General features: G+C 43.1%; 1 non-coding gene across 1 annotated transcript; it reads left to right on the top strand.

The window, feature by feature from the left end:
* The first annotated feature begins 12855 nt into the window (after positions 1–12855).
* LOC118487710 lies at positions 12856–12962 on the top strand. Its single transcript, XR_004882653.1, has one exon. It is a non-coding gene; the product is annotated as a small nucleolar RNA R71 (small nucleolar RNA).
* Positions 12963–13762: the final 800 nt, after the last annotated feature.

Genomic DNA, 13762 nt, shown 5'->3' on the forward strand with positions numbered 1-13762 from the left:
TATTTATGTTTTGGAACACCTTTCATATGGATTGGTTTGGTTAATTTGCAATGACTTTTACTTTATACATTGTTCTATATGATTGGTGGCTTGATCCTGGTCATGTCACGCTCCCAAGCGGTGATACTCCGCGTGTGGATTTTGGGGGTGTGACAGATTGGTATCAGAGCCATTGGTTATAGAGAACTTGGTTTTAATATGGGAAAACGTTTTTATTAAAACTAGACTATAACCAGTACAGTGCTCAACGATCCACAACGACGCTTCGCTCCACGTGCAAGACTCAATATCCTAGGTAATAAGGTTTATGTTTATTGCCTACATGCTAGAATTACATAGAACTTTGCTCACAGTATGCTTAGATTACATTGCTTACTATGCGTCATTACATGAGAACACCTATGTGCTTACACTCTTCTGTCATCGCACTACTCGCGAACCATTCTTACTTATTCTACTTTTACTATGAAGATCATGTCTGGACGTGTGAATATGACTCAAGCCCAGTTGACGGATCTTATCAATGAACAAGTAGCTGCGGCACTTGCAGCTGCACAAGCAGGTACTATACCCTGCGGATGTGATTCACACTAGGATCTTTAGATGCTACATTAACTCTTGTGTTTAACTTTGTCCTATTTGTACACAATAAGTCAACACGCCCCACAACCTGTCTGCACATTCAAGAACTTCATGGACTGTCGTCCAAGCACATTCAGTGGCACAGAGGGAGCAGTGGGACTACTCCATTGGTTCGAAAAGCTCGAGTCGGTATTTGAAATGTGTGAATGCCCTGAGGATCGCAGGGTGAAGTACGCCACTGGCACGCTGGAAGGAATTGCGCTAACTTGGTGGAACGCGCAAGTTCAGATTTTAGGGTTGGCAGCTGCTAACGCCACCCCTTGGAACGATTTCAAGGAACTTATCAAGAGGGAATACTGCACACGGGATGACATCCACAAGTTGGAAGATGAGTTTTACCATCTGAAAATGATAGGGTTAGAAATCGAAGCTTACATGAAACGGTCGAACGAACTGGCCATCTTGTGTCCAACCATGGTGGACCCTCCGATCAAGCGCATTGAGTTGTACCTCAAGGGTCTAGCATCAGAAATTCAGAGCCATGTGACATCGGCTAATCTCGACAATATCCAAGACATTCAGCGTCTTGCTCGTCGCCTCACAGATCAGGCGGTGGAACAGAACAAGTTGCCCAAACGTATCAGCGCTACTACTGCTAGCACATCAGCCGCTACTCCTACTACCCCTAGTGACAACAAAAGAAAGTGGGAGGGGGATTCTAGCAAGGGTTCAGCAACAGTTCAGTCTCAGGCTCAACAGCAGAAGACTGATCACTACCAGAGTCCTAGTCAGCAATCTTCTGGTGGTCACAGGCAGAAAAGGTATCAAGGATCTCACCCCAAGTGTCACAACTGTAACAGGCATCACAGCGGCCAGTGCAACAAGGGTCGTTGCCAAAGGTGTCTCAAGATGGGCCATGAGGCCAAAGACTGTAGGAGTCCACGGCCTGCGAATCAGAACCAGCAACTGCAATTACCAGCTCCACAAAACCCGCAGCAACAGCAACAACGGGGCAACAGGGGATGTTTTCAGTGTGGGGCTGAAGGTCATTTCAAGCATGATTGCCCCCAGTTAAACCAGAACCAGAATCGCAACAACAACAACCAAGGCAATGGTAACAACAACGGTGGGAACAATAACAGCAATGAAGCTAGGGGTCGTGCTTTTGTGCTGGGTCGAGGTGACGCAAGGAACGATCCTAACGTAGTCATGGGTAAGTTTCTTCTCGACGACTTTTACGTTACTGTTTTGTTTGATTCGGGTGCGGATACAAGTTATGTGTCTCTTAATGTCAGTCAAATGTTAAAACGTGCACCCACTCCCTTAAACACCAAACATGTCGTAGAGTTAGCTAACGGAAAAAGTCTAGAGGCCACACACATAGTTCAGGGTTGTAATCTTATCCTCGCTGGTCAGACTTTCTCCATCGACCTCATTCCTATAGTTCTGGGAAGTTTCGACATCGTCGTTGGTATGGATTGGTTATCCAAGCAGCAAGCAGAGATCATATGTAAAGAGAAGATCATCCGTATTCCTCGTTCTGGTAAAGAACCTCTCGAAGTTCAAGGCGACAAGAGTGGTGCTGTGGTTGGCATCATCTCCTTCCTGAACGCCCAAAAGTGTTTACGAAAGGGGCACACTGCCATTTTGGCTCTAATTACTGATGCGTCAACAAAAGAGAAAAGAATAGAGGATATCCCAGTTGTACGAGAATTTCCTCAAGTGTTTCCTGAAGATTTACCTGGACTACCGCCTCATCGCCAGGTGGAGTTTCAAATCGAGCTAGCTCCAGGAGCAGCACCAATAGCCCGAGCACCGTATCGTTTAGCTCCAACTGAACTGGAAGAACTGTCAAAGCAGCTACAAGAGCTCTTGGAAAAGGGCTTCATTCGTCCAAGCTCTTCGCCTTGGGGAGCTCCAGTATTATTCGTGAAAAAGAAGGATGGTACTTTTAGGATGTGCATTGACTACCGCGAACTGAACAAGGTCACAGTGAAGAAACGCTATCCTCTACCACGTATTGACGACTTATTCGACCAATTGCAAGGGTCGAGCTACTACTCCAAGATCGACCTAAGATCAGGGTACCATCAGCTGAGAGTCCGGGATGAGGACGTCTCCAAGACAGCATTCAGAACTCGCTACGGTCACTACGAGTTTCTAGTCATGCCATTTGGGCTTACGAACGCGCCTGCAGTTTTCATGGATCTTATGAACAAGGTGTGCAAACCCTATCTAGACAAGTTCGTCATTGTTTTCATCGATGACATCCTGATCTACTCCAAGAGTCGGGAGGAACACAAGCAGCACTTACGTCTTATCTTGGAACTTCTTCGAAAGGAACAACTGTACGCCAAGCTTTCAAAATGCGACTTCTGGCTTCGTGAAGTCCATTTCCTAGGCCATGTGGTAAACAAGGATGGGATTTATGTCGATCCATCCAAGATAGATTCGATCAGGAACTGGCCTGCACCGCGTACACCAACGGAAATACGCCAATTTTTGGGTTTGGCAGGTTATTACAGGCGATTCATAAAAGATTTCTCAAAGATCGCACAGCCGCTTACATTGCTGACACAGAAGGGTGTCACTTATCGTTGGGGTAATCCCCAGGAAACCGCTTTCCAGTACCTAAAGGATAGGCTTTGCAGCGCACCTATTCTCTCACTGCCAGAGGGCACGGATGATTTTGTGGTTTATTGTGATGCGTCGATACAGGGTCTTGGGTGTGTATTGATGCAATGGGATAAAGTTATTGCCTACGCTTCTCGTCAACTCAAGGTTCATGAACGGAATTACACGACGCATTATTTAGAGCTGGGAGCTGTTGTTTTCGCGCTTAAGATATGGCGACACTACCTGTACGGTACCAAGTGCACTATTTACACCGATCACAGGAGTCTCGAGCATATCCTCAAGCAAAAGGATTTGAACATGCGTCAACGAAGATGGGTCGAACTTTTAAACGATTACGAATGCGCTATTAAGTACCATCCAGGCAAAGCCAATGTTGTGGCTGACGCCCTCAATCGGAAAGACACTATACCTAAGCGCATACGAGCATTGCAGCTCACCATTCAGTCTAGTCTTCCAGCACAGATACGAGATGCTCAGGTAGAAGCATTGAAACCAGAAAACGTCAGGGCTCAAGGCAACGATTAGAACAGAAGGAAGACGGCGCCTACTATGTAACAGGGCGTATATGGGTCCCACTTTATGGCGGTCTACGCGAACTTGTGATGGACGAAGCGCACAAGTCTCGCTACTCAGTACATCCAGGGTCGGATAAAATGTACCATGACATCAGAACTACTTATTGGTGGCCTAGCATGAAGGCCCACATTGCTACCTATGTCAGCAAGTGCTTGACCTGTGCAAGAGTCAAGGCAGAGTATCAGAAACCAGCAGGCTTACTTCAGCAACCAAAGATACAACAGTGGAAATGGGAGGAAATTTCCATGGATTTTGTTACAAGCCTGCCTACCTAGATCTCAGCGTGGGAACGATACTATTTGGGTGATCGTTGATCGACTCACAAAGTCTGCTCATTTCTTGGCTATCAAAGAAACGGATAAGTTTTCTACATTGGCAGACATCTATTTGAAAGAAGTTGTCTCAAGGCACGGAGTGCCAACCTCCATTATTTCGGATCGGGATGCACGATTCACCTCAGAACTATGGCAAGCAATGCACAGAGCTTTTGGCTCTCGATTGGACATGAGCAAAGCTTATCACCCTCAGACGGATGGGCAGTCTGAGCGCACTATCCAAACCCTATAAGACATGCTTCGAGCATGTGTTATCGATTTCGGCAACAGCTGGGAAAAACATCTCCCTTTAGTGGAGTTTTCGTACAATAACAGTTACCACACCAGCATACAAGCCGCTTCATTCGAGGCATTGTACGGACGCAAATGTCGGTCACCTCTCTGTTGGGCAGAGGTGGGGGATAGTCAGATTACACATGTCCAGAAATGGTAGTTGACGCTACTGAACGAATAGCACAGATACGACAACGCATGGCGGCAGCTCGTGATCGCCAGAAAAGCTACGCTGATAAACGCAGAAAACCGCTCGAGTTCCAAGTTGGGGATCGAGTGCTACTCAAAGTCTCACCCTGGAAGGGTGTGGTTCGATTTGGTAAACGAGGCAAGCTCAACCCACGGTATGTTGGACCGTTCGAAATTACAGAAAGAATAGGCAAGGTAGCCTACAGACTAAACCTACCAGCTGAACTCGGTGCAGTTCACAACGTATTCCACGTGTCGAATCTGAAGAAGTGCCTGTCAGATGAGACCCTCATAGTTCCTTTTAAGGAACTCACTATCGACGAGCGGTTGCAGTTCGTCGAGGAACCAGTTGAAATCACGGACCGGGATGTCAAGGTCCTCAAGAACACTAGAATACCTCTTGTACGAGTTCGGTGGAACTCTCGTCGTGGCCCAGAGTATACCTGGGAACGTGAAGATCAAATGAAACTCAAGTATCCCCAGTTATTCGGAAACCGTGCAACCACTACTGAGGCTGAAGCTACTACTGCAGAATTTCGGGACGAAATTCCAAATCAACGGGGGGATGATGTGACACCCCAGGAAAACCAGTAAACGATACAACTTACCTAGCTTCCTCAGTAACCGCATGCTAAATTTCAGGACGAAATTTCTTTCAAGTTGGGGATAATGTGACAACTCGAGTTTTCGACTTCCATTTTCACATTTATTGCACGTTCATTGTTTGTTAGTTGTTTATTTGCACAATTGGTTTGCTGTGAAACTGTAACGTTTTGATTCAAATAAAGTGTTTTGTGATTGTGCATGGATATGTGTTAAGTGTTGTCAAATGTATGAACTTGGTGGTGGAACTGTGAATTATTTTGAGATGGTGTACTTATGTAAAATATGATACTTAGGGATGTATAGAGTAATTAGTGAAATTCTCTTCATTCTTAACCCTAATCATTCACTAATCACCACACAAAACCAAAACACGTACTTTCATTCTCTGATCCTCTCTGGCAATCATCACCTTCATCATTGGCACAAGTTCTTAATCACTCTTGATTTCCTCTTTCTGTTTAGAATCAATTCAAGGTAATTGTTTAATCATTGTCTGTTGTTAACCGTTGGTTGATTGATTCTTGTAATTCTTGTAAGCCCTAGTTCTTCATATGATGGTTCTGTGTTTTTTATTGATGCTGATTATTGTGATATGATGATGATTAGTTGTGTAATTGTTTGCTTGTTGTCAAGATATGTCTGACATGATGCAAGTGTTCATTGTTGATTTGATTTCTGTAATGCATAGCAATGAATTAGGGTTTTCTTAATCGTGATAACGTAATTGATACAATCACAATGAACTGGAATATTCGTATGTATGACTAATTATTTGTCTGGGTTTTGTGAATGTTATATGTCCGACTTTTAACATATGTTATGTGGTCCGACCTTTAAGCCTTCATAGTCCAAATTTTATAACCTACATTGAGATGTCCGAGTTTTTATGTGGTATATGATGTCCGAAGTTTGTAAATACATCAAAAGGTCCGAGTTTTGATCCTTTACATAGGGTCCGAGCTTATGTCTTGTGAACATGGTCCGAGTTTTAAGTAAGGAACCCTTCTTTTGTCCGACTTTTGTAAAGGAAATGGAATCTCAGTGTTTTGCAAGCCCTGTCCGAGTTTTAAAGGGGGACCATTGGTCCGACTTTTGTTTATGGGACAAGGGGTGTCCGATTTTTAATGAGATATAGGGGAGTCCGACCTTTATACATAATAAGCATAATCCGACTTTTGTATATATAACACAATCCGATCTTTATTGATTGTCATGTGGTCCGAGTTTCTATATGGGGTGTGAGTCCGAGTTTTTATAAGGCATAAGCCTGTCCAACTTTTAAGCTCACATGGTCCGAACTCTTATATAATAAACATAGTCCGACTTTTGTCATTATGTAAGGTCCGAAAATTTGTGATAATCATATAAAGTCCGAGTTGTTAACAGAATCAGGGTATAGGTTGAATGATAAACAACTATCCTCCTGCCGCCACTGTATGTATGTATGTTACTGTGTGCGTATGTTACTGCATGATACTGTTTGTTACTGGATGCTGTATGTATGCACAATCTATGCCATGACGTTCTGTACACAGTTATCACACAAAACACAGTTGTTTGGACATCAAGGGGGTGTAAACCCTATTTGAACGTAAACGCTTTCATCGAATTTATGTGCATTGTACCCTAGGTCGTGTGTAACGGACTTAACTGTTAATTAACACTAGAAGCAATAACATACCGAGCAAACCAAGGTGAGTTCACACAGCCAAGGTATGGGATTCCCGGTTTGGGAATTGGGTTGGGAAGATTTGAATTGGATAATTACTCGTACTTACACTATTGCTAGACTATATACCATCGTCCTCAGGTTAGTCAGGACACTTACATAAAACCTACGTAAATTAGTATCTACCACTGTCTCCCGGGTCGGGAGGACACTTACGTAAAACCTACGTAAACTCATACCTACTACTGTCTTCCGGGTCGGAAGGACACTTACGTAAAACCTACGTAAACCCCACGCGTACCACTGTCCTCGGGGAAGGGCACTCACGTAAAACCTACGTGACCTTGTACGTATTCCTGTTCTCGGATTAAGAAGAACACATGGTTACAGTAGTCTAGTAAGGATAAACATGGGAAGCCCCCATTAGTAATAAATATAATCATGGGAAACCCCCACTATTAGTACATACATACGTGGGAAGCCCCCACTAAATGAACATACGAATTACTGCTACGAACTTACTTTCTGTAAACTCGCTCAACTAGTTGTTGACTCTCTGCTGCATGCCTTGCAGGACCTTAGGTACATATGGAGCTTGCACAAGGAGGAGCAAGTCGTTGTGGACAAGGATCGTGAATGCTATGATTGAACGTTGTGACATTACATACTTATTTATGATTGGGCTGTTACTTATTTGCTTCCGCTAAACAGTGATAACATATTTATGTTTTGGAACACCTTTCATATGGATTGGTTTGGTTAATTTGCAATGACTTTTACTTTATACATTGTTCTATATGATTGGTGGCTTGATCCTGGTCATGTCACGCTCCCAAGCGGTGATACTCCGCGTGTGGATTTTGGGGGTGTGACATTACTAGTCTTAAACTGTGTTTTTATTTCAAGTCTTTGGTCGTGTCGTATGAACAAGTTTTTAATTATGTCATGGTTGTAATTCGTTTCATGTTTCGACTTTAAACAATGTTGTTGATGTGTGTTGGTGTGTATATAATTTAGATATATAATTAAGCCCTTTTTACACCTTTAGCCAAGTTTTAAATTTATAAAACACGATATTCACTAACACTAAACACACATATGGGCAAGTGCACCCATCGTGGACGTAGTATAGTGTTGGTAAGATACCGAGGTCGTCCAAGGACACAAGAGCTTTTAATACCGGTTTATCCTCAACGTCTAATCAAATCAAAAAGTGAGAAAAATGTTTTTAAACTAAGAAAATAAAAACTAACTAAATGCTGAAAAATAAAAATAAAATGAAACAGATAGACAAGATGAATCACTTGGATCCGACTCGTGTATTAGTATAACCTTTGATTATTTTCGCACTTTTGCACTTGTTTAAGAGATTATCTTAGTTATTGTAGTAGGCCCCTCTTTTGAAGGCGACGTTACCCTCAACCCAGTAGTTTGAGTCAGCAAGGATACAATCCTAAAGGGTCGGATTATTGGAAGATAATGAATTAAGTTATTAATGCAAATTATGGTAGGCCCCGCTTTTGGCGGTGACGTTACCCTCGGCTAAGTAGTCTGAGTCAGCAGGGATACAGTCCTAAATAGCCGGGTTATAGTATCAATAGTAGTTAACTTATGAGGGGGCCAAAGAGTTTGGATCCCCGTCATCCAATACCTATGGTCATTGAAGGAGATCCTACTAAATTTGACCCAGGTTCCAAGCAGGACCTCTAAACGCTGAACAAGGGCAAGACCCTTACCAAACCGTTCCCTTAACCCCCGACCAGGTAGCCAACATACCTCCATATAGACCGTGGAGATATGAATGGTGAAAATCTTTTATTTTATATAGACAGTAAAATAATGCCAAGACACCACGGACAAACGATAAGGAAAGATCACCTTCAACATAAGCAACTAGTTATTAAAGTCATTAATACAAAACCAAATAAAAAGTGCAAAAGATTAAAAATAAAAAGTATTATACTAAACACTTGTCTTCACCAAGTGATGTAAGAGACTTAGGCAAACATGGCCTTGATTGTCAAGAACTCTTAAGATCAATCTTGGATCCCGAGACGACTCACACACTCTATGATGGACAATGGATGATGGTGGTGGATGATGGTGTTATGGTGGTGGTGGGTGGTGGATGAAGTGTGAGAGAGGTGGTGTACCAAGGGATGAGATGGAATGAAACCAAGCACCCCTATTTATAGGCTGAACAGAAGGCTGGGCACGGCCCCGTGTCCGCTGGACACGCCCCCGTGCCCGTCTGACAGTCTCTCTCCTCATTAATTGTAATTTGCAATTACAATTAATGCGCCTGCTGTACTTTCACCACGCCCCCGTGCTCACTGGACACGACCCCGTGGTGGGCAAATGGAAGCTTCTACAAGTTTGTCTTTTATGCTGCTTCTTGGGCACGGCCCCGTGCTGGCTGAGCACGGGGAGTGTTCAGGCTTCTGTTTTCTCTTCATCCTGAAAATACAAAAGGAAGACAAAAACACTCTTTTTCCAACATTAGTACTTAAAAAGGGTTAGTTTTATGCCTTAATTGATGTGATTTATATGTTGCATTTTACACACATCAAATACCCCCACACTTGAACTTTTGCTTGTCCTCAAGCAAAACTCTTTAAATGTGGCTTACACTCCCAAATGGAATAGGTAGAAGAGAATGTTTTTGGTTTGTCATAGAGTGTCGGGAATCCAAAGATCTTTTTAGGTTTTATTTTTATTTATTCACAATCCTATTCGTTATGATTTATTGAGAACGTCTCATAGGATAAATTACTTATTTGGGCATAACATGCCTTTTTTAAAATTTTATTTATATACAAGTTCACATACCTCACGGGATAAATCACTCAACACTCGGCCGTAGGTGTATTTTTAGTGAATCACTCGAGAGCGGCATGGAACTCACGCCTTCCATAGGCTTGCCAAGCAATCAATCCTCCTCCTTTTTAACTTTATACCTTTGTAAATATCAAGAGGACTTTTTGGGTGAAGGGTTAGGCTTGGGTTAAAGGTGGGTGGTTGGGTTAGTGGTTAGTAAAAGGGCGAAAAGCGTAAAAAGCGTCGGTTTTCGAAAATATTTTTTTAGTGACTTTTTATTTTGAAGTATTCCTCCAAACAAGCTTTTGTTTGTATAGCTTTGTTTGTTTTTAACTTCATCATCACATATGTTTTTTTTTTTAGTCACATAAAAGAACGAGCTTGCGAAAGACCGAGCTTTGTTACTAAAATAAGGGGTGAAAAATAAAAAGGTTTTTGGTGGGTAAAAAGGGATTTAGGGTAATGAAATGAAAGGTTTAGGCTCAAAGGGGTTAACTAGGGGGATTTTGGGTAGGTGGTAATAAAAATTGAAAAATAATGGTGTAGAAAGAAAAATGGTTAGTCCTAATGCCTCCATCATTTACTTACTTGGGTTTAAGTTGGTAAGGACCGGGAATGAATCGTCGTGGCAAGTTCTAGAGTTGTAAGAACCAAGTGGCTATTCACACAAGAAACGAAAAATGAGCATTTAGTCTAAAGATATAAATTTGTATGCTCAATAAAGGCTCAAAACTCACTTTTGTGGGAATGGGTTTTTAATGTGATCAAGTATATATAATTAAATTTTAACTAGACTTGTTATGCCGTTTCATAATTTTCTTATGTTGGTTCTTGTTATCATGACGCTTTCGGTTGTAAATTTTTTTTAAAATATAACCTTATTAATCTTGTGATTCCCAACTTAAACTTTAGACAAGTAAAAATGAAAGGATTTTTGAAAAAAAAAATTTGGGTGTTTAGCGGTTCCAATAGAGTTTTGTGTAAGGCTTGTTGTTAGGACTTGCAAAATTTCAAAGTGTTAGCTTCCCCCCCACACTTAAATTACACATTGTCCTCAATGTGTCCCAAAAATAAATTTTTAGGTTGATTGGATGTGTGGTGTGGTGTTAAAAAGCAAAGATTTATGTTACAGGCAGCCTGGACACGGCCCCGTGGTGACCGGGCACGGCCCCGTGGTCAGGTGCCAGTAACAGAAATTAAAGAAATGAGACAGAAGCCTGGACACGGGGGCGTGTCTGGTGAACACGGCCCGTGTCCAGTTACCTGAACTGGGCGTTTTTCTGCAGGTGGCTCAGCACGGGGCCGTGTTGGTTGGGCACGGCCCGTGTTGAGCCTTCTGTGATGGAGATTCCTGTCGGGTTGCTCTGTTCTTTGTGCATGGGGCCATTTTTCTCGTTCCCTTTTTCATCCATTACTACCATAAGTGTGTTTTATTCCTGCAAATTAAAACTAAAAGATTAAACTAAACTAAGGATAGTTCCGCGGAATGCCTCCGTGGTGCGCCACGTTTATAAGGGTCCTTGGCTAGACCCAATGCGAGGTTATATGTTTTTTGAGTGGGATGCTTGGCGTCCCATGTTACACCGTCGGAGAGCAGCATCCAAGCTCGAATCAATAACCTTCATGTAGTTGACCGGGTCGTCGTCCTCTATTCTTTTCCCGACTCCGAATTTTACTTCATCATCCCCATATCTCAAAGTGAGTGTTCCGTCATTCATATCTACCACCGCTTGGGCTGTGGCAAGAAAGGGTCTTCCTAGTATGAGGGGAACCTCGGTGTCTTCTTCCATATCTAGTATGACAAAGTCGGCTGGATAGACGAATCTGCTTACCTTTACCAAAACGTTTTCGATGACACCCTGTGGAAATTTGACGGAGCGATCAGCGAGTTGTATGCTCATTTTTGTGGGACTCGTGGTTCCCAAGCCGAGTCTTTTAAACATAGATGAGGGCATGAGGTTAATGCTAGCCCCAAGGTCGGCTAGAGCATTACGAACGGGGGATTCCCCTATTGAACAGGGAATTGTGAAGCTTCCGGGATCGATTTTCTTTTGGGGAAGTTTATTGAGTACGATTGCAGAGCATTCTTCGCCTAAATTGACTAATTGCAAATTTTCAATTTTCTTTTTATGCGTAAGGAAGTCCCTCATGAATTTAGAGTATTTGGGCATTTGGGTTAGGACCTCGATAAAAGGAATATTGACATGCAATTGTTTTAACAGACTTTCGAACTTTGCGAATTGCTCATTGGTCTTTTGACGAATTAACCTACCGGGGTATGGAACTCGAGGAGCCTTGGTAGGCTCTGGTGACGGAGGGGAGTTCTTCTCCTGCAGAGGTGTGGGTACTGTTTCTTCTGTTGGTGGTGGCGCTTCTGCAGGCCCTACGGTGCGGTTTCGTAGCGTGATGAGGTGAACTTGCGCTTTTGGGTTTGTTTCGGTATTGCTAGGTAAGGCGCCTTGCGGTCTCTCGGCAAAATTTTGAGCTATTTGATTTAATTGTTTTTCTATGTTTTGAATGCTAGCTTGTTGATTTCTAAAATTTGATTCTAATTGTAGAAATCTTTCCGAGTTTTTCTTTTCAGTGTCGGAGATGAGGCGAGATATAGTATCTTCGAGCCTTTCTCGTCCACTTTGTTGAGTGAAATTTTGTGACTCATTTCTTGGTTGTTGAAAGTTTGTTCGTTGAGTTTGTTGGTTACTACTATTGCCGGGTTCCCTCCAACCAAGGTTTGGGTGGTTTCGCCATCCTTGGTTGTAAGTTCCCGTTGGGGGACCCGACGGCCTAGGTCTATTATTAATGTAGTTTACCATTTCTTGTTGATCGTCTGTTTCTTTCATACAACTCCAATTTTCATGTGACCCACCACACCCTTCACAAGCCATAACCGAGACTTTTTTTGTCATTTCCAATTTTTTTATCTTTGAAGAAAGGGCCTCAATTTGGGCTTGTAAAGAAGTGCTTTCATCGACCTTATGGGCGCCCAGGGCAATAGATTTATTCCCCCGGGGGGTGTGCCATTGAAAATTGGTTTGAGCAATTTCCTCAATTTGATTATATATTTCGTGTGGGCGTCGATTACCTAAAAGTCCCCCGGAGCTAGAATCAAGTGTCTGCCTTGTGTGTGGCAACAATCCATTATAGAAAGTGGATACTTGTTGCCATATCGCAAGGCCGTGATGCGGACACTTGCGTAATAACTCCTTGAACCTTTCCCAAGTTTCATATAAGGATTCCCCGTCCTCTTGTGAATATGTATTAATTTCAGTCATTAATTTAGCAGTTTTAGTGGGAGGGAAATACTTATATAGAAATTTTTGGGCTAGTTCATCCCAGGTGTTTACCGATCCAGCTGGGAGGGCGTTGAGCCAAGCTTTCGCTCGGTCTTTCAGTGAGAAAGGAAACATACGGAGGCGGATGGCGTCATTTGATGCTCCGTTGATCCGAAAGGTATCACATATTTCTAAGAAATTGGTGATATGTAGATGGGGATCCTCGTCCGCAAGCCCGTGGAAGGTTGCGGAGTTTTGGAGCATTTGTATCAAATGCGGCCGAAGTTCGAAGTTATTAGCTTCGACATTCGGAGCATTAATAGCGGCGCCTAGGTTACCTACGGTAGGTCGTAGATAATCCATAAGGGTACGTTGGTCCGCCATTGGAGGTGGATCTCCCGAAACCTTCTCTTGGTTTTTAGCTTTTAACCTTTTTCTGAGAAAGCGTTCGGGTTCTTCTAGTGGTTCTTTTATGTCCTTATTGGAACTGGAGCTCATACACTACGTAAGGTTGACGTCGGGTTCCAAGTCCTGCAATAAAAACAGAAAAGAATGCTGGTCAGACGGTTCACCACGGCCCCGTGTTCAGCGAACACGGCCCGTGGTCGGAGTTTCAGTTAATATTTTCCAGACCCCAGTTACTGGAAGTTGGACACGGCCCCGTGTTGCACCGACACGGCCCCGTGGTCAGCCTTCTGTAACTTGGAAAACTAAAAACTGCTAGTAACGACGCTGGGCACGGCCCGTGTCCGACCAGGCACGGCCCGTACTGAGCTCTGCAGAAGCTGAGAAACTAAGAAAAATCC

This window comes from Helianthus annuus, chromosome 15 (assembly GCF_002127325.2).
Source record: "Helianthus annuus cultivar XRQ/B chromosome 15, HanXRQr2.0-SUNRISE, whole genome shotgun sequence".
Classification (NCBI taxonomy): domain Eukaryota; kingdom Viridiplantae; phylum Streptophyta; class Magnoliopsida; order Asterales; family Asteraceae; genus Helianthus; species Helianthus annuus.